The following is a 14443-nucleotide window of genomic DNA, read 5'->3' as shown; positions in this document are numbered from 1 at the left end:
GGCTGTTCAAATCTCACCGGCTCAGGGTTGACTCAGCCTTCCATCCTTCCAAGGTGGGTAAAATGAGGACCCGGATTGTGGTTGGGGGCAATATGCTGACTCTGTAAACCGCTTAGAGAGGGCTGAAAGCCCCATGAAGTGGTATATAAGTCTAACTGCTATTGCTATTGCTATTGCTATGAGCCGTCAAAGTTATACTCCAGCTCATTGGGATAGGACTTTCTCTCTTAAAAGAACCTTTTAAAAGATATAAGCACCACTTCAGGGTTAATATCTTGATGCAGTGGTGGGTTTCAAAAAAATTTCGAACCTACTTTGTGGGTGTGGCCACCTTTGTGGGAGTGGCTTGCTGGCCATGTGACCTGGTGGGAGTGGCTTGCCAGCCATGTGTGTTCTCTCTCTCTCTCTCTCTCTCTCTCTCTCTCTCTCTTTCCTTCCTTTTGTCTCTCTGTCCCTTTTTCCTTTTTTCCTTTCATCTCTCTCTCACTTTTTCTTTCTTTTTTCTTTTTTTATTTCTTTCTTTCTTTCTTTCTTCCTTCCTTTCTCTTTCTCTGTCTATGTGTGTGTGTCCGTGTGTGTGTGTGTCAGTGGTGGGTTTCAAAAATTTTTGGAATCTCTTCTGTAGGTGTGGCCTGCTTTCCGGGTCCACTGGTGGAACCTCTTCTAACCGGTTCAGTAGATTTGACGAACCGGTTCTACCGAATTGGTGCGAACTGGTAGGAACCCACCTCTGTCTTGATGTCATCCAAAGTTTTAAATTCATTTTAAAAATAGTGGCTGGTGGAATGAAAAGGAATAAACAGTTCACCTTTTTAAAAAAAAAATCCTATGGGGCATAAAATAAGCAGAACACTTGGAGAGAGTGGTCTGACTTCATAGAAAAACCTTTAAGATAAAAAAAAAGGTTCATACATAAAAATGATCTTGTACTACTTCTGCCTCTGATTTTTTTTTTCTTACTTCCCTAGAAATATTCCAGTTTGCACATTTTTTCCCTAACTGTTATCCATTTTTTCCCCTTTTTTGCTGGGCAGTATTTCAACCCCACCCCCATCCCACATACGGTATATACAGTGGTGGGTTTCAAAAATTGTTCGAACCTACTCTGTGGGTGTGGCCTCCTTTGTGGGAGTGGCTTGCCACCCATGTGACCGGATGGGAGTGGCTTGCCGCCCATGTGACCGGATATGAAATTATGAATTAGTACTTAGGTCGGTCCAAGTAACTATTCAGAAACTCTGGCATTGAAGCATGCAGGTCTTAAAGCTGTCAAGTTACAAGACCCTCACACACCTAACCCTTTAGAAAAAAAGACCCCAGGGGTGTTCAAACTTGACAACTTTAAGACTTGTGGACTTCAACTCCCAGAATTCCTCCTCCAGTCATGTTGGCTCAGGAACTCTGGCATTGAAGCGTGCAAGTCAGCGGTGGGTTTCAAAAAATTTTGGAACCTCTTCTGTAGGTGTGGCCTGCTTTCCGGGTCCACTGGTGGAACCTCTTCTAACCGGTTTGGTAGATTTGACGAATCAATTCTACCGAATAGGTGCAAACTGGTAGGAACCCACCTCTGGGTATACACAACACCCCAGAATAATAGTGTGCTCAGGGCATGGTGGGCAATGCAAAATGTTAGTCCTGCACCATTACTACCAAAGTCAAACCAACAAATAGCATCACTGATTTGTTGGGGGAAAGGGCTTTAGAGATTGCTGACGATGACCTTCAGTTTCGAGGAATTACAGTATTAGAGAGTTTCTCTCCCTCACCCTACAATGGAAAATTCAGAGGAACTGACCTCTAATTTCTCTGCCCGCGAGCCCAAGAGACGATTCTGAGAGGTCACGCATGGTCTAATTCCAGGGAATGCCTTCCATTTAAAACTGGCTGGTGATCAGAATGCGAGGCAATATCCACATGAAAATGTTGGCTCCACCATCATACCATGTTCTAAACATTGGACCATATGATTGCCTCTAAATAAATTAGCATTGTTCATACATTATGAATACTCTCTTTCGCATTCTCTGCTTTACGGTGGGATTGAAAATGCTGGCATTCAACCGTTTCAAAATACCTCCGCTTGCTTTGGCTAAAAGCAAACAGAGAGGTAATACCTAGGCAGAGAAAATGCGAAGGGTGCCTTGGAGTAAATGCATTAGGGACAGGGAACAATGAGCACACCCTTCCTAATTATACTGTGACCTTTTATCGTTTTTTCCAGGGGGAAAATAACACCTGTAACTTGTCATTAATGTGGTTTAGCTTTGGATGCACCAATTCACATAACTACCTTTTGTCTTGGTTCCCTCATGCAAGCTGTTCTACATTTGGAGGCCTTTCTATATGTCTGTTACAATAATTAGATGCTGAAAAATAAAAGCCAGAAACAAAAATGGAAGGGAGGGAGGGAGGAAATAAAGCTGAATGATTTTTTTTACCAAGTTGTCACCTAGAAGAAATCTGGCTTAGGAGAAGCTGTCTCTCACTTTGCAGACTTGTTAGATGTGAGCAAGTTCTCTTCCTCTCTCCATATCCACACTGTCTGGGTGTCTTAATTAAAAAGAAAGCAATTGCAGCTATGAGGCTGGCAAGGCATACATCCTCTCTAAGCCGTTGATGTGCTCTACGCATGTCTCGGGCAGGATACCCTGAGTATTGGATCCAAGTTGAGAATAATGTTTTGAAGAGCTTCATAATGTCAAATACCCAGTGGAATGCCAGTTCACAATTCCCCTGCACATCTTATTCAGAAGCTTCCAGAAATCAGCAAACCAGGAAATATATTTGCATCTCTGCAACGTTACATTGCCACGGGGAGCCTGACCAAGATAGGGAGAACTTCTCTCTTTCATCCAAAGGCTGCATTTTCGGGGGAATAATTTGTCATAGCTCCAAGGTTAAGTCTTTTTCTCTCTTTCTGACAATCCTCTCTCAATCTCCCTTGATTCATCTTCTTTGCTGCCTGTCTACTCCTCCCTCTGCCATGCCCCCCTTCCCCCCCCACAGCTAAGGAAAGACCAATTACTCTTGCCAGAAGTGTTAAGTTGCAAAGGGCTTTTGAAATTAGGCCAAAAGCTGCAAGTAGCCCTAGGCTTACTCACTCTTGCTGGAAGAATTATTCTCTGCTGGAGGTAAAATGAATTTGAGTAGTTTTAATTCAAAGTATGCAAAATCCAGAACCAAAACTGGAAAATGCACATGGCACAATCAAATGTATTAATGTCAGAGGCTACATTTGTCATCCTGTACTAAATCTCCAAGTCAGCAGTCATATATAATCACATCATTGCATGGAATATGCAATTTGCCCTCCTCCCTGCCTGAGAGTGGACAAGAATTTCTTCATTGAAATGGACCGTAACATCCAAAAGCTTACGATATAATAGATTTGGCAGCCTGTTTATTTTTTTGCTACAGTAACTACTGTACTGGAAGTCATACAGTATGTGACCACAGCAATCAAAATGATGCTATGATGATGTCAACATCCAGAGAGCACAATTATGTGATAACATCACAATGTTGTTGGTTATATCTTTCCATGGATTACCATGCAGTGGATGGAAAGATGGATATTTCTTTCAATATAATCAAGGAGAGAAGCAACCTAGAATTAAGGAGAAATTTCCTGACAGTGAGAACAACAAACAAGTGAAATGACTTGTCTTCGGAAGTTTTGGGTGCTCCATCACTGGAGGCTTTTTTAAAAAAAGACTAGATAGCCATTTGCCTAAAATGATATAGGGTCTCCTGCTTGAGTATTTGAGTATTTGAGTATTTATTAATACTTATAGGCCACCCTTTTCCCTGAGGGGACTCAGGGCGGCTTACATAAAATGAGGGGGGGGGTGTATACAGACAATAAACGCAGGACAATACATAGAAGTAAAATAGTAAGCAACATTCATTCATCATTCGGGTAGGGACAGTTATCTTTGTCCCCAGGCCTGACGGGCTAGCCAGGTCTTAAGGGCTGTGCGGAAGGTCTGGACGGTGGTGAGGGTACGAATCTCCACGGGGAGATCGTTCCAAAGGATCGGAGCTACTACTGAAAAGGCTCTCCTCCGCGTAGTTGCCAGTTGACACTGACTGGCAGATGGGACTCGGAGGAGGCCTAATCTATGTGATCTAATTGGTCACAGGGAGGTAATTGGCAGGAGGCGGTCTCTCAAGTACGCAGACCCACTACCATGAAGGGCTTTATGAGTGACAAGTAGCACCTTGAAGCGCAGCTTCAAGGAGATCAACAGGTAGCCAGCGCAGCTCGCGGAGGATAGGTGTTATGTGGGTGAACCGAGGTGCACCCACAATCACTCGCGCGGCTGCGTTCTGGACTAGCTGAAGTCGCCGGATGCTCTTCAAGGGCAGCCCCATGTAGAGCACATTGCAGTATTCCAGCCTAGAGGTCACAAGGGCCAGGGTGACTGTTGTGAGAGCCTCCCGGTTCAGGTAGGTTCGCAACTGGCGCACCAGGCGAACCTGGGCAAATGCCCCCCTGGTCACAGCCGTCAGATGGTGGTCAAAAGTCAGCTGTGGATCCAGGAGGACTCCCAAGTTGCGAACCCTCTCTGAGGGGTATAAAATTTGACCCCCCAGCCTGAGCGATGGAACACTGATCGAATTATTGGGAGGAAAACACAACAGCCACTCGGTCTTCTCCGGGTTGAGTACAAGCTTGTTAGCCCTCATCCAGTCCATAACGGCCTCAAGACCCCGGTTCATCACGTCCACTGCTTCATTGAGTTGGCACGGGGCGGACAGATACAACTGAGTATCGTCCGCGTATTGATGGTATTTTATCCCGTGCCTCCAAATGATCTCACCCAGCGGTTTCATGTAGATGTTAAATAGTATGGGGGATAAGACCGAACCCTGTGGCACCCCATATGTTAGGGGCCTAGGGGTTGATCTCTGCCCCCCCCCACTAACACCGACTGCGACCTGTCTGAGAGGTAGGAGGAGAACCACCGTAACACAGTGCCTCCCACCCCCACCTCCCGCAGTCGTCGCAGAAGGATACCATGGTCGATGGTATCGAAAGCCACCGAGAGGTCGAGGAGAACCAGGATGGAGGCATGGCCTCCATCTCTGGCTCTCCAAAGATCATCGGTCAATGCGACCAAAGCGGTTTCTGTGCTGTAACCGGGTCTGAAGCCTGACTGGAAGGGGTCAAGATAGCAGGAGGTTGGACTAGAAGACCTCCCTGGTCTCTTTCAACTCTGTTATTCTAGCAATAGTAATAGCAGTTAGACTTATATACCGCTTCATAGGGCTTTCAGCCCTCTCTAAGCAGTTTACAGAGTCAGCATATCGCCCCCAACAATCTGGGTCCTCATTTTACCCACCTCGGAAGGATGGAAGGCTGAGTCAACCTTGAGCTGGTGAGATTTGAACCGCTGAACTGCAGCTAGCAGTCAGCTGAAGTGGCCTGCAGTGCTGCACTCTAACCACTGCGCCACCTCCGCTCTTCTGTTCTAATGATATAACTAGACACAAAATGCTTGTACTAGAACTGTTTAAATGTTTGCCTTCTTAATCCTAAAGTAGATGACTTTCTCCTATGACAATGAACTCTTATGAAGCCAATGGAATATCAGACTTAGAAGAATAAAAACAAGTCAATATATAAGCCCAAAGTTGGACTTTCTTCCACCAAAGTTCTCACATATCAAATAAGCCTCTACAGTCAACAGAACCACCCAAGAACAGAGATGATCTGAAATTTATCTTTAGAGCCAGGTATTAAAATCAGTATCCATAGGCTTGCTCTGATGCCTGACTCTGAGCTCTCTAAGGCCTTAGGCAAGGCAGTTATTATAGAGTGACATGTGCCTCTTTTGGAGAATGTGTTTGGTAGAGGTCGTCTCTGAACAAGACAAGGGCAGGGGGCCTATCCATTGGTGGTGGGAAGCAAATATGGTTCCCTTGCCTATGGGCAAAGCAGGCAAATAGGTGCAATAGGCTTAATAGAAGAATAGAATAGGATAGGATAGGATAGGATAGGATAGGATAGGATAGGATAGGATAGAATAGAATAGAATAGAATAGAATAGAATAGAATAGAATAGAATAGAATAGAATAGAATAGAATAGCAAAGTTGGTTCAATACAATCCTCTGCCTAGACAGGAAACCTATACCATTTCAGACAAATGGTTATCCAACATCTTCTTGAAAACTTCCAGTGTTGGAGCATTCACAACTTCTGGAGGCAACTTCTGTTCCACTGATTAATTGTTCTAACTGTCAGGATATTTCTCCTCAGTTCTATGCTGCTTCTCTCCTTTTATCAGTTTCCACCCATTGCTTATTGTTCTACTCTCAGGAGAATAGTTGGACTGCCTCTTCTTTGTGGCAACCCCTGAGATATTGGAAGACTGCTATCATGTCTTCCCTAGTCCTTCTTTTCATTAAACTAGACATACCCAGTTCCTGCAACCGTTCTTCATATGTTTCAGCTTCCAATCCCCTAATCATCTTTGTTGCTCTTCTCTGCACTCTTTCTAGAGCCTCCACATCTTTTCTACATCGTGGCGACCAAAACTGGATGCCGTATTCCAAGTGTGGCCTTCCCAAGGCCTTATAAAGTGGTATTAACCCTTCACGTGATCTTGATTCTATCCCTCTGTTTATGTAGCCTAGAACTGTGTTGGCTTTTTTGCAGCTGCTGCACACTGCTGGCTCATATTTAAATGGTTGTCCACTAGGACTCTAAGATGCCTCTCACAATTACTATTATTGAGCAAGGTACCACCTATACTGTACCTGTTCATTTCGTTTTTCTTGCCTAAATGTAGAACCTTATTCTTTTCACCATTGAGTTTCATTTTATTAGATAGTGCCCAATGTTCAGGTTTGTCAAGATCCTTCTGTATCTTGAGCCTGTCTTCTGGAGTGTTGGCTATTCCTGTCAGCTTGGTGTCATTTGCAAATTTGATGAGTTCCCCATTTATCCCCCTGTCCAAATCATTGATGAAGATGTGGAAGAGTACTGGGCCTAAAACAGAACCTTGGGGTACTCCACTGCATACTTCCTTCCATGTAGATGCACTTCCATTGACTACATGTTGAGTGCATTTGGTCAGCCAGTTACAAATCCATCTGGGGGTAATGCTGTCTAACCCACATTTTTCTACTTTATCTAGTAATAGGTTATTGTCTGCTTTATTAAATGACTTACTGAAGTCCAAGTAAATTATATTGATGGCATTCCTCTGGTCCACTAATTTTGTCACTTTGTCAAAGAATGCAATAAGATTAGTCTGGCACAATCTGTTTTTGACAAATCCATATTGGCTTTTGGTTATTACTTTGTTTACTTCTAGGTGTTCACTAATTCATTGCTTGATTATCTTTTCCAGAATCTTCCCTGGTATTGAGGTCAAGCTAATAGGTCTGTAGTTTCCTGGAACTATTTTTTCCCTTTTTTGAAGGGCAGATATCTCCTGTAAGGAGTCCTGGGCCTATTAACAATTTATGGTTTGGTTTATGGTTTTATGGTTTTATTGGGATTTATATGCCGCCCTTTTCCCTGAGGGGACTCAGGGCGGCTTACAACCACAGGGGAGGGGAAGTGCAAGGTCAAAACAAACACTTTGTGAACAAAAGAAAAATAATAAAACACAACTTTCATTCAGCAATCAAACACTCGGGCGGGTAATTGGAAGCCTATCCCCAGGCCTGCTGGGAGAGCCAGATCTTGAGGGCTGCGCGGAAGGTCTGGATCGTGGTGAGGGTGCGGATCTCCATGGGGAGCTCGTTCCATAGGGTCGGGGCAGCAACAGAAAAGGCTCTCCTCCGTGTGGTCGCCAGTCGACATTGACTGGCAGATGGAATTCGGAGGAGGCCCAGTCTGTGCGATCTGATTGGTCGATTTAGGGAGGCAATCGGCAGAAGGCGGTCTCTCAAGTACCCAGATCCACTACCATGGAGTGCTTTAAAGATGGTCATCATTATCCTGAAGCGCACCCGGAGACCAACAGGCAGCCAGTGCAGCTCGCGGAGGACAGGTGTAACGTGGGCGAACCGAGGTGCGCCCACTATCACTCGCGCGGCTGCATTTTGGACTAGCTGTAGTCGCCGGATGCACTTCAGGGGCAACCCCATGTAGAGCCCATTGCAGTATTCCAGTCTAGAGATCACAAGGGCTCGAGTGACTGTTGTGAGGGCCCCCCGATCTAGGTAGGGCCGCAACTGGCGGACCAGGCGAACCTGGGCAAATGCCCCCCTGGTCACAGCTGACAGCTGATGGTCAAAAGTCAGCTGTGGATCCAGGAGGACTCCTAAGTTGCGGACCCTATCTGAGGGGTATAAAATTTGACCCCCCAGCCTAAGCGTTGGTGTATTAGCCAAATTATTGGGGGGGAAACACAACAGCCACTCGGTCTTATCCGGGTTGAGCACCAGTTTGTTAGCACTCATCCAGTTCTTAACGGCCTCCAGACCCCGGTTCATCACGTCCACCGCTTCATTGAGTTGGCACGGGGCGGACAGATACAATTGCGTATCGTCCGCATATTGATGGTATTTTATCCCGTGCCTCCGAATGATCTCGCCCAGCGGTTTCATGTATATGTTAAATAGTAGGGGGGATAGGACCGAACCCTGAGGTACTCCACATGTTAGGGGCCTCAGGGACGATCTCTGCCCCCCTACTAACACCGACTGCGACCTGTCCGAGAGGTAGGAGGAGAACCACCGCAAAACAGTGCCTCCCACTCCCACCTCCCGCAGTCGTCGCAGAAGGATACCATGGTCGATGGTATCGAAAGCCGCTGAGAGGTCAAGGAGAACCAGGATGGACGCATAGCCTCCATCTCTGGCCCTCCAGAGATCATCGGTCAATGCGACCAACAATTTACCTTAAGATTAGAAGCTGCAGTACAGAGGTGGGTTCCTACCAGTTTGCACCTATCCGGTAGAACCGGTTCGTCAAATCTACCGAACCGGTTAGAAGAGGTTCTATCAGTGGGTTCCACCACAAAACCGCGGTAGACTAAAGCGCGGTAGACTAAAGCGCAGTGACAAAACCGCACCATCAAAACCGCGCGACAACAGCGCACCGACAACAGCGCGCCGACAGAAGCGCGCTGTAACATAACCCTAAAAATAACCCTAAACCTAACCCTAAACCTAACGCTAAACCTACCCTAAACCTACCCTAAACCTACCCTAAACCTAACCCTAACCCTAACCCTAAACCTAACCCTAAACCTTACCTTAAGTTAAATCGTGCTTCTGTCGGCGCGCTGTTGTCGGCGCGCTTTTGACATCGCGGTTTTAGCGCCGTGGTGTTGTCGGTGCACTTTTGACGTTCACGGTTATGTCGTGCCATGCTACCAGTGGACCTGGAAAGCAGGCCTCTTCTAACCGGTTCGGTAGATTTGACGAACCGGTTCTACCGAATAGGTGCGAACTGGTAGGAACCCACCTCTGCTTTGCACCCACGATAATACTAGAACTTGCTGTCTCCCAGTTTCTAGTTTGATGCCTGAACCATGTCACCAAACTCGCTCTCTCTTACAGTCTCTTAAGTAGCACTATTCCCTATAAAACAGGTTCATCTTCATGTACCAGAGACAGGAGGCTTTCCAGACATTGAATCATAAAAAGAAGCTCCTAATCTGCCTTCTAATACACATATTCATGATTTCCCAAAGTTGTTGACACCTGCAAGCCAGCTCAAGTTTCAGGAAAATGTGTATTTTTCCCCTGCTGGTCTTTCAGTGATTGCAATTAGGGAAAACTGGAAGAGAAGCTTGTTTCAGTTAATGTTTTTTAATAGCAGATGGGGTGCTGCTATTTGATTTGATCTGTGAGTGTGTGGTTTTTTTTTTCTTCCTTGTTCCAAGTGGGTATTGTATAACTTTGCATGATGATGTGATTACTTTGTATGTGACAATGTGGCCACATTTTACTGGGCATCGCCACTTTTAATTTTAAGTTAATAACGAGAAGCACGGGGCTTTCTGGACAGCATTTTAATACTAAGGCACATTGATGGAAAGAAAGGACATCGATGAAACGTTCATCAAACAGGAATAAATCTCATCCATACAGTAGTGGACGGCAATGCAACAGCTCCAGCCTTTTCTCTTGCACAAAGCAGTGCCCAATTACTTGCTATTGATCTGTGATTGCATTGTGCCAAATGGAATGCCAGTCTCAATTCATTTGGTCCAATTGAATTTCAGCCAATATGAATTGATAGTTGGCGTTCTTCCTTTTGGAACATTTGCCTGTCAACAGGGAACAAATTAACAGGTTGGATGGTTTTGTTGCAAGATAATTCTTCTTTGAAAAGTCTAAAAGTGCAGAATCTGTTTTTGAATTTGTTTCTTCCCTAGCATTGGGGGGGGGGGGGGAATTAAAGGGAATAATGTTGTCTTCATTTGAATTCGTTCTCCGAAAGAAGTGGATGCCCTGTTCACGTTGCTTAAAATTCTGCGCTATTCTCCACTTATTTTTTATTGATAATCAAGTGAATAATTGAAGTCCAACAGCTACATGAACATCACATAAATCATCTTCCAGATGCAAATAATGTTACTATGTTTATTCATAACTCACTTTCAAGATGAAGCTCAAAAGGCTTTTATTGCAGATGATGGTGGGCTTGTATAAGATGCCTGTTACAATAGCTCGAACTACTCAGTGACTACACTCGCAAATGGAAAAAGACCTGAAGGACAATAGAATCCATATGAACAATGTATTAGGTGAGGAGTACAGTCTCATACATATGATTACTCCAGAGGTGGGTTCCTACCAGTTCGCACCAGTTCGGTAGAACCGGTTCATCAAATCTACTGAACCGGTTAGAAGAGGTTCCACCAGTGGACCTGGAAAGCAGGCCACACCTACAGAAGAGGTTCCAAAAAAAGTTGAAACCCACCACTGACACACACACACAAACACACACACAAACTCGCACAGAGAGAGAAAGAGAAAGGGAAAGAAAGGAAGCAATAGCAATAGCAGTTAAGACTTATATACCGCTTCATAGGGGTTTCAGCCCTCTCTAAGCAGTTTACAGAGTGAGCATATCACCCCCACAGTCTGGGTCCTCATTTCACCCACCTCGGAAGGATGGAAGGCTGAGTCAACCTTCAGCCGGTGAGATTAGAACCGCTGAACTGCAGATAACAGTCAGCTGAAGTGGCCTGCAGTACTGCACCCTAACCACTGCGCCACCTCGGCTCTATAAGAAAGAAAAGGTTCCAAAAATTTTGGAAACCCACCACTGACACACACACACACACACACACACACACACACACACACACACACAGAGGCAGACTCACACAAAGAGAGAAAGAGAAAGAAAGGAAGGAAGAAAGAAAGAAAGAAAAAAAGAAAAAAAGAAAGAAAAAGTGAGAGAGAGATGAAAGAAAAAAAGGAAAAAGGGACAGGGAGACAAAAAGAGAGAGAGAGAGAGAGAGAGAGAGAGAGAAAACACATGGGTGGCAAGCCACTCCCACCAGGTCACATGGCCGGCAAGCCACTCCCACAAAGGACACCACACCCACAGAGTAGGTTCGAAAAATTTTTTGAAACCCACCACTGGATTACTCCAACAAAAAAAGCAATGTTCTTCATCAATTAAGAATGCACTATTAATGCAAATGGAAAGGCATTCTGCAAATTCATTCTAGAAAAAGTAAAGGAGGTAGAAAGGGCCAACATCATAGCTATATGGGACAAGATAGAGGTGCTTGTTTCATCATACTGTACTCATGTACTTGAGAGACCGCCTTCTGCCAATTACCTCCCTGCGACCAATTAGATCTCATAGATTGGGCCTCCTCCGTATTCCATCTGCCAGCCAGTGCCGGCTGGCAACTACAAGGAGGAGGGCCTTCTCAGTAGTAGCCCCGACCCTTTGGAACGAGCTCCCCGTGGAGATTCGTACCCTCACCACCGTCCAGGCCTTCCGCACAGCCCTTAAGAACTGGCTAGCCCGTCAGGCCTGGGGACAAGGATAGCCGCCCCTCCCGAATGATGAATGAATGTTGCTTATTACTTTTATTATATGTGTCTACGTCATTGTTTGTATTCCCCCCTTCCTGATTTTATGTGAGCCGCCCTGAGTCCCCTCAGGGAAAAGGGCGGCCTATAAATGTTAATAAACATTTAAACAAACAAACATCATCACAGAGAGAGGGTCAGAAGGAGTTGGAAACACATGGATCCGCCCAGTGATTCAGTAAATGCACTGAAGGGATCATTGGAGGGGACTGATTCAAGCCTCAAGCATGGATCGAACAATGGCAGAGTATGTTATATGTTTATTTTGTTGTTTTTTGTTGTTTTTGTTTATTGGATTTATATGCCGCCCTTCTCCCAAAGGACTCAGGGCGGCATACAACATTAAAAAAACACATATTACAAAAGTTAAAAAAGAATTAGATAGAGTATCCAAAAACAAACCCAAATTAAGGTTAACAATAACATTTAGAAAATTAGATTAAAATTAACAATAATCAATCATTTATTTTGTTTTATTCAGGCCAGGCCAGCTTTCTGGAAAAGCCAACTTTTTAGGGCGCGTCGGAAGGACCGGAGGTCGGGGATTATACGAAGCTCCGGGGGCAGTTCATTCCAGAGGGAAGATGCTCCCACAGAGAAGGCTCTCCCCCTGGGGGTCGCTAGCCGACACTGTCTGGCCAACGGCACCCTGAGGAGGCCAACTCTGTGGGACCGCACTGGACGGTTGGAGGCTACCGGTGGCAGTAGGTGGTCTCGCAGGTATCCTTGCCAATGTCTCCAGTGAGCATTTATATATTATTGTAATTTGGGCTACTGTTAAGACAGAAAGATTCAGGGCAGTTCCACCCTAGCAAATTATGGTGTCACTTTGCCATCGTTGTGGTGGTATATCTCAGCAGAGGAGGACCTTTGTGCAGGAGCATATTACTTGCACATATATGTGTTCTGACCCCCCTCCTCCTACACCAAAGCACGCCGAGACAAAGATACTTCAAGGATTTATTAACACACAGACTAGACCTTGGCAGCAATCCAGCCTGCCAAGAGAGCCACGACAGCTTCTCCAGCTCTGCGTTGACTCCTGCGACAAGTGTGTGGAAAGCCATTCCTTTTATAGTCTTGAGAGGAGCCTAATTACCACCAGCTGAGGGCAATTATCTCCTGTAACTGCGTAACTGTTCTTTACGCCTATTATCCCTCCGTTGCCGGCCATCCAGGACCAACTCCCTTGTCTCCTCCCCGCTGCTCCAATGCATGACGTCAGGATCACACTCCCTTGTCTCCTCCCCACTGCTCCAAGCCCTGACGTCAGGAGCACACTCCCTTTGGCTTTCACCACTGCTCCAGGCCTCAGGCGCCTCCTGGTGGCCAACCAGCCTCTCTGCTCCCTGCTCGGAGTCGGAACCCTGTCCAGGGTCCTCCACATCTTCCAGAGCCGACTCATAGGACCCATCGCTGTCGGAGTCTGGTGGCAGCTCCAACGGCTCCTGCTGGGCCACAACATGTATGTATACAGGATGGGAGTGTTGGCCCTACAGGGTCCAACCAGACCCATTGTTGCAACCTTCCATAACCCTCTAGAGAGTTTGTTTGGCCACACAAATCCTGCCCCAACTCCTCAAACCTTTACAGAATAAAAAAAATCCTTGGTGCCTTTATTCAGGAGGAATTTTAGAGGTATTCATTTTAGAGGCATGTAAGCATTGTATATAGGAAGGTGAGCTGTGAAGAAATATGAAGAATAAATACATAAGTAAAATAGTGTATGCTTGAATCGGTCCAGCATCAGTGTTGATTGGAGCAGCCGTATCAATCCACATAATATGTGTGTGTGTGTGTGTGTGTGTGTGTGTGTGTGTGTGTGTGACAAATAACCCCTTTTGCTTTGTTAGCAGAGTGACTAGGCAAAATTGCCTCTCAGCCAGAGACTACTGACCAGCCTAAGGTTAAGGAGCTAACAGAGGACTGAAAACAATAAATGAAAAAGAAAATCTCTGCAATCTCTAATTCCCAGGTAATCTCTCAGGCAGGAATACACATTCAGACAGAGATGGGGGGGAGAGGGGGGGGAGAGAGAGCTCACAGGAAGAAAGAATGCACAGAAGGAGACGAAGAAACAGCTCAGATCAGTCCACTTTACGTCTATGACCAACATTTCAATCTGCATCTAATTCTGCACTTCTTGAAATGGCTATTTTCTTCTCTCCACAACCTTCCTCTGGGCTGGGAGGCTGATCTTAGCTGGTGAAAATCAGACTAAGAAGAGAAACTGAAGGGGAAAAAAACATAAACAGTGTTTTTCCATTGTGTGGAAAGCCCACCAGAAAGGGGGAAACTTTCTCCTCTTGGTTGGTTGGTGGTCTCTGCCCACTATCTGATTTGCAAAGGGTAGGTCTGATGATTAACTTTTTCTTTATTGGAACCTTTCTAAATGGGATTTCTCTCTCCCCCTTATA

General features: G+C 45.4%; 1 long non-coding RNA gene across 1 annotated transcript in view; it reads left to right on the top strand.

Moving 5' to 3' along the window:
- The first annotated feature begins 13914 nt into the window (after window positions 1-13914).
- The window catches only part of LOC116514701, a 9030-nt gene continuing 8501 nt past the window's right edge, over window positions 13915-14443 (top strand). The window contains exon 1 of the long non-coding RNA XR_004256159.1: window positions 13915-14001. This is a non-coding gene — a long non-coding RNA (uncharacterized LOC116514701). The remainder of the gene's footprint in view (window positions 14002-14443) is intronic.

This window comes from Thamnophis elegans, chromosome 1 (assembly GCF_009769535.1).
Source record: "Thamnophis elegans isolate rThaEle1 chromosome 1, rThaEle1.pri, whole genome shotgun sequence".
NCBI lineage: Eukaryota > Metazoa > Chordata > Lepidosauria > Squamata > Colubridae > Thamnophis > Thamnophis elegans.
This window is presented reverse-complemented; position numbering and strand designations above follow the sequence as displayed.